Below are 6,885 nucleotides of genomic sequence, written 5' to 3'. Positions count from 1 at the left end.
GGAAAATAAATGATTTATAGGGAAAGAAGAGGATCGGATAATTAGGGAGCGGTACTCGGGCTCTTGCACCCTTGGCCGGCTCCCCCCGGGGCTCCTGCTGCAGCCCTGGGAGGGGGGGACAGGAGCTGCGCCCCCCACCCCCCCCGCTGCACAGACGAGCAAAATGGCGTGTCCGGGGGTGGTTTGCTCCTTCTTTTTAAACATTAAGGGATCGCTGCCCCAGACCGCGCAAGATTCGCCTCAAAATGAAAAAGCCAGAGCCTGGGCAGGTGTGGGCTCAAACCCGCCCTCGGGGCCCGGCCGGGGCGTTGCTGGTCGCAGCACAGCCAGGCAGGGAGCTCCCAAAATCAGCCCTCCCGGCGGGGGAAAGGCTGTTCCGTGCAACCACCCTGCCAGGCTGGGAACGGCAAACCTGCTCCTGCCACAAAAAGCGTTTAATACAGGGGGCAAGATCCTGATCTCCCTTCAGCTGTACAAATCTAGAGGCCAAATCCAGCGACATCACCAGTGTTTCCCCAGACCTGCGCCTCGCAGCAGATCAGAACCATGGCACCGTGACCTATACCGTTTACACGGCTATTTTGAAAAGTCTAAAAATGTGAAAAGGAGCCCGAAGGCAGTATATCTCCACCCTAAACACCAAGCTTCATCGCTGGAGGGAAGGCACAGATGCAGACTTCACTCGCACGGTATTATCTGTGTGCTACATCGCAATCTGCTCTCTAGCTAAACAGTAAAAATCAGATTATTTCAGGTGTTTTCTGCCATGAGATGACAGACTCTTGCTACAAAGAGATTCTTTAAATTGGACTTGAAAATACAATCTGTATTTCTTCGCCCTTCCCTCAGCAGGGTTCCTCCAGCAGAAAGAGCAGGAGTATTTTTCACATTACCGCCCTGCGAGGCAGGGTCCCCCGGCTCGGCCGGGAAGAGCCCCACGCACGACTGCAGGAGCTGCACTGTCTCGTACCTGCGTTACAAATCAATAGTTTTAAAAAAGTTCTACCTGCTGCAGTGTTTTCCTCATGTCAGAATAAAGCCCAGATCAGAGCAGAGCAGAGAGCATTGATCTCTGCCCAAGTTCATTACTCCCTCTAGAGTTAAGAGCTGGGGGAAGGGAGGGGATAATGGAGGAGCCGGGCGCCCGGCAGCCGTGGCTGGTTGGGTTCAGAGGGTCCCGCTTTGGGACAGCGAAAGAGCAGCAGCAGCAGCGAAGGGCTCTGGGCTTCCCAAGGGAAAGCTCCCGGGAGCCGGCGGCAGCCGCTTGGCACTGGGAAGGAGCGGGAGGAGGATGCTGGAGGAGCTCGGGAGTCACCAGCCCCCGTGCCCAACCGTCACGGCGGGGTCCCAGGGACGGACTCTGTGCTCTGAGCAGAGAGACCCTGCCCTTGGGCCAGCACCCCCCCCCGCGCCCCCCCCCCCCCCCGGGATGGTGGAACACAGCCCCCCTGGCCGGGAACTGGCAAGCAACTACGGCTGCCTCTGGGGAGCGGCTCCAGGCTGGATCCTGAGCAAAGCAAGAGCATCAGATCACCCAGAGTCACATGTGGAGGCAAAACACCCTTGCACCAAAATACGGGGTTCATGTACAGGGTCAAGTGCAACAGGAAAAAGCAGCAAAGGCCAAGCACGAGCGAGCCCCGCGGTTTGGGCAGTCCAGTCTTGTGGCTGCTGCATGGCCCGGGGTCCCTCCTCTGCCACCAGACAGTGAGGGGACCTGAATGAACCCACGCTGAAACGGCATCTACAAATGGTGCCCCCTCAGACCTGACAGCCCCACTTTGCAAAGCACCCACCCACGGGCGCAGCCGGAGCAGGAGCCAGGGATGTCACCCAGCAGGGACCGTGCATCCCAGGCATGGGCAGGGGTCCCTGTCCCAGGCCCAGCTCCTGCACCCCCAGCACGAGGGGCGGCACAGCCCCCACCAGCCAGCCAGGACGGCGGGTGCTGAGGCTGCGTGACTGCACCTCAGGGGCTGAAACCTGCCCGGGTCTTCCAGTGTATCATCACAGATATTTAAATCACGCCACGAGGAAGCAAAGACAGCATAAATTCCTCTTGGAGCTGGGAACACCTCCAGGTGCAGAGCCTGAATTAAGTCCCATTTTCAGCTGATTTTCTGCCGCCACAGCAGGATGACAAACGGACACCGGGTCTGTGCAGGGGCCCAGCACTGGGGGAAGGGGAAGAGCCAAGTGTCCGTGCGTCTCGGATGCACTTGGAAGGTTTCATTTTCCTCCTCAATTTTAATTCATCAGTGAAAAGGCCCAGAGCAGATGCTGTCTGCTGTTGCAGCCACACAGCCCTGATGAACCCCTGTGTGTCTGACAGGGATAGGAGGGAAGGTCGCTCGCACACAGAAGCGAGAGCAGAGCCAGCGGCTCCCAGACCAGATAGGGGCCAGCGCTCGCTGTGTAACAAGGTCCCTTATCTGCACACTCGCTATTGCTCTGAAATAGCTGGCACCTCCCTTGCAGGGCTCCTGTTCCAGCCGAACATGCCCAGGGACGCACTGTCAAGGATGAAACGTTCCTTATCTCCGTTAGCACCAGGTTTTCTGACTAACATTTAATTTTGCGTGTGCCATCGGTTCTGCTCAGGGTGGGCATCTGCAAGATGGGGGAATCCAGTGGCCGTTTCCACGCAGCAACACCACAAAGACCCCAGTGGCACCACGTCCACCGCGATCACAGCTCGTGCGCCCATGAGGTTTGTGTGCGTGTTTTCCCTGGGATGCCCATCTGTTGGGCAGCAAAGGCGAGCCTGCGGAGCTGGAGGTTGCAGTGACGAGCTGGATGAGAGGTTCAAAGTGGGGGGGGGGGGGGGGCAGCCACATCAGCGGCAGCTCCTGGGGGATCACCCTGACCAGGGCCCTGGGAGGACCCAGACCCCACCGGGCAGCCGGGAGGATCCCCCTGGGAGGATCCACTTGCCGTGGCCGAGGTGCAGGGACTGTCCCCTGGTGACACAGCCCCGGCCCAGCACTCCCCAAGGACACCCAGAACCAAAGCGAGACAGGGTCAGTCCTTCCTGCTGGCAACCAAGCGCTGCTCACGTTCGTCCAGATGCAATCCAAACCCCGTGTTTTCTTTCGATAGCAGAGCTACCCAGCAACTGCATCTTCAGCTTCCAGGGAAGAACAAAAAACCCAAGCAAAAAAACCCCACAGCTACTGAAGCGCTGAGGGTTGCCTCATGCATTATTTTGAAATTCACCCTTTTAAGGGTGCGTGCAGGGGCACCCTGAGGCTCAGCACCCCCCGCTTTGGGGCACGGCGGGATGTTTGCTCTCCGGTCCCCGCTGCCTGCCCACCCTGCCTGCAGCTGCTCTCGCCCCCAACGCTCCCCCAAGGGCGGCTGGTCCGGCACCCCCATGAGCTGCAGGGCCAGGCATGGAGTTCTCCCGAGGTCCATGAGCCAACGCTCAAATCCACGGCTGCCTGGGAGAGTGGATTGGGTTGTTCATCTCTCCGACGGGCAGAATAAACACCCTCCACATTGATACGAACTCATTTCTGATACTTGTTTAGAGACTTGACAATCCCTGTATAAAAGGATTTCCTTCCACAGCTGAAGTTTGACATTCCTGCATTATTAGATTATTTGCAAAGGTCTGCGTGCGCTGCAGGAAAACAACACTACTGACATCCAGCACTACAACATTCTCCTCCACAAATCATCCCAGGCGCAATAAGCCACGGAGACAGTGCCCATTTGAAAACCCCCGATGTAGAGAAGCAGTCAGGGGAGGCGGCGGGGTGGGAGCTCAGATGAGCGAACACAACCCAACCACGCCATAACAACAAAAAAATAATTAAAAAGAATAAATCAAGCAGGGAGGCAGGCCCGGGAGAGGGTTTTGGGTACGGAGGGAACCCTGCCCCAGACACACCAGCCGCTGGGTTCAGACTCCAGCACCACTGCAGGCTCCTCGTGCCGCTACCGGCACAGCCCTTCCCGGCGGCATGACCCGGCTGGGAGAGCACCGGGGCCCCATGGATGGAGAGAGCATCCCTGGGGCACAGAAACGTGGTGGCTCCGTCCCCCTGCCTGGCTCGGGGATGGCCCAGGGGTCCCGGCACAGTGCGGGGGAAGGCAGTGGGAACCTCCATCCACTGTGTGAGGGCTTTGGGAGTCACAGGTCTCTGCCCAGAGCAGCCCCCGCACAGGGCAAGGTTATCCAAAGCATAAAATTGAGAAGAATATTACTTGAAAAGAATTATTTCTTCAGAGGACAATTCATGCCCATTTCCAGTCCATTAACTCCTTCCTCCTCTGCAGAACCCACCATCAGGTTCCCAATGGAGAGAACCGCTGTCACAGGTGTCAATCATTTCGGCAACAGTTCCCTCTTTCCAAACCATTGTTTTAAGGACAAAAAAAAAAAATCAAATATAAAAAAACCCCAACAAAACCAACAAACAACAAGAACCCAAACTAACCACCCCCTCCAGGTTATTTACTGCCGTATGAGAAAAGCCTTCCCTGAAACCCAGGTCTTAAAAGAAAAAAAATATTAGAAAAAAAATCAATAGTTTAAGTGACTTATTTGTGCTGCTGAAGGTTTGCTTCCCAATTTTGACAGTGTCTCTTCGTATTTAGTGCAGCCTGGGTGTCTCTACTGGGATGCCAAGAGAGATTCCTCAGTCATGATTTTCACTCATTTCTCCCCGTTTAGAGAGGCTTAGCCAGGAGTGGAGCTGAAGATGGATTCAGACACGTGGCGAGGACGGCGCCAGTCTCCTGCGGCCGCGGGGAAGTGCCGCCAGCTCCTGCTGCTCCCGGCAGGAGGAAACCAGCTCTTCTGCAGCTGAGATCTGACACCTTCCCTGGTGCCGTCACCTGCCTGCACCGGGGCTCCCACCCCATTACCCACCACTGGGCTGGTGTAACCATCCCTCTGCCTCCTCTTTCCTGCACCAACTTCCCCGGGACTCGCCCCAGCCCCAGCAGAGCCCAGACTGTCCTGGAGAAGACCTGGCCCGGGCAAACCCCGCTGGCGCGAGAGCCCGCATGGAGCACAGAGGAAGCCGATGGCCCTGCAAACTGGAGACAGCATCTCCCCTGTGCCTTGCTGCTCTCAAGCTTCCCAAATCCTCCGCTAGTGCTCAGCAGCCTTGTGCACCCAGTACCCGACCCGGATCGGTGCCCTCGCAGAGCCCAGATGCCGAGGTGATGGGCTCATATCCCCTCCTGCAGCAGCTGCTCCCCGCAGCTGGCCTCAGCCCAGGGCAGCCTTGGGCTTCCCTGGGGGAGCAGAGCCCCCGACACTGCGTCCCAGGGCCCCGCTGCAGAGGGAAGGGGGAGCATGGGGGAGCGTGGGGGCGAAGGGTGACACTCCTGCTGCAGAACACCCTCCCCTCTCCTTTCTCTCAGAGCTTCCTACCTCCCCATCACCAGAGTGCCTCATCAATCATGTTCCCTCTAATTAACTTCTAATTTACCTCTTTAGTCAAACCTGTTTACAATCAGAGACAAGAAAACATGACCCAACGAGAGGCGCGATGAAGATTGGTCTCTCCCTGCATGCTCCACTGCCTCCGTGCCGCAGCCTGGCCCGGCACCCAGAGCACAGGCAGCTCTGCCTGTCCCTGCAGAGCAGGCAGAGCACGGGCAGCAGTGGGTGCATCAGCCCTGCGTCCTGCCCAAAACATCGGGGCTCTTCCCAGCCGTGCTCCGGCCTGTGCTCCTGCCCCCCGTCGCGGCGCTGCTCCGGCCATCCCTGCCTTGGGAAGGTTTCAACATCTCCCTGTACGCGAGATCTCCCACCACTCCCGAGCCCCTGGGGCCGCCTCGTGTCCCATGCGGCACCGCTGGCACACGGCCACCTCGGGGCGGGCAGGGGGAATGAACGCGTAGCTTGACCTGCCGAGGGCTCACAGATGAACCAGACAAAGCCACCCGGCTCCCGTCACCTTGTGAGATGCCCCCGCCATCGCCTCCAGCAGCTCGGAGCCCGACGGGTGCTGCCTGGGGTCTGCGCCGCTCTCGCCCCACTCCCAAAAAACATTTAGCCCAAAAGCCAACAGTAATGCTGCCGCCCCTGAACTTTAACCCACGGTCAAAAAAATCAGAAGGGGTTAAACCAGGGAACAAACCCCACTGTCCATAACCTACAAATGCTTCATTAAGAAAACGCATTGCTATTAGCTCAACCCTCTAATCTCCCCCCCAATTACAATGACATTCTCCACAGCTGCTAAGACTCATGGCACCCATCCTCGTACCTCCAAGGCTTTTCTGTGCTGCTCAGCATTACAGCAAAAATGAGCTGGCCTGCAGCAGCACATTAAGCTGAATAATTATCTTAAATTAATAACAGCAGGCCCAGGTGGGCATCCAGCCCATCCCAAGGACCAAGGCAGAGGATCCGGTGTCTCCCAGCAGCACGGCTCACGGTTGGGGCGCAGGTGCGCGGCAGTGCCAGGTGCCAAAGGCTCCCCCGATCACAGGAGAGGCACGAAGCAACCTCCCTGCCCCAGGCACCCCACAGATAAAATCTGCTTTTGAGAGAGCAGCTCAGCTCCCGCAGGCCCAAACCAAGATCACGATTTATTAGTCATCACCCTCTTTCAGTGCATCTCCCTCTCCTCGCCAAATTTCATTATTTATCTGCTGAAAATATTTATGGAGCGGAGATTTCTCCAGGCACAAGCATTAGGAGTGGCAATGCAAGCCCAGAGCCCAAGCCATGGACAGGGACGGCCCCAGGAGCAGGGGGAGCGCAGGCAGGAGCGGGGGGCTCCGATCTCCTGTCCACGCTGGGCTGGCACCGAGATGCTGGAGAGCCAGACCCCCGATGCAGCACCCCAGCTCACCAACACCCATCAGGCCTCCGGGATGCTAAAGGTTTATTTTGTGCTTTACCAGGGTTTTGTACAAGGT

The sequence above is a fragment of the Aptenodytes forsteri genome, unplaced genomic scaffold (genome assembly GCF_000699145.1).
Source record: "Aptenodytes forsteri isolate BGI_AS27 unplaced genomic scaffold, ASM69914v1 Scaffold483, whole genome shotgun sequence".
NCBI classification, from domain to species: domain Eukaryota; kingdom Metazoa; phylum Chordata; class Aves; order Sphenisciformes; family Spheniscidae; genus Aptenodytes; species Aptenodytes forsteri.
This window is presented reverse-complemented; position numbering follows the sequence as displayed.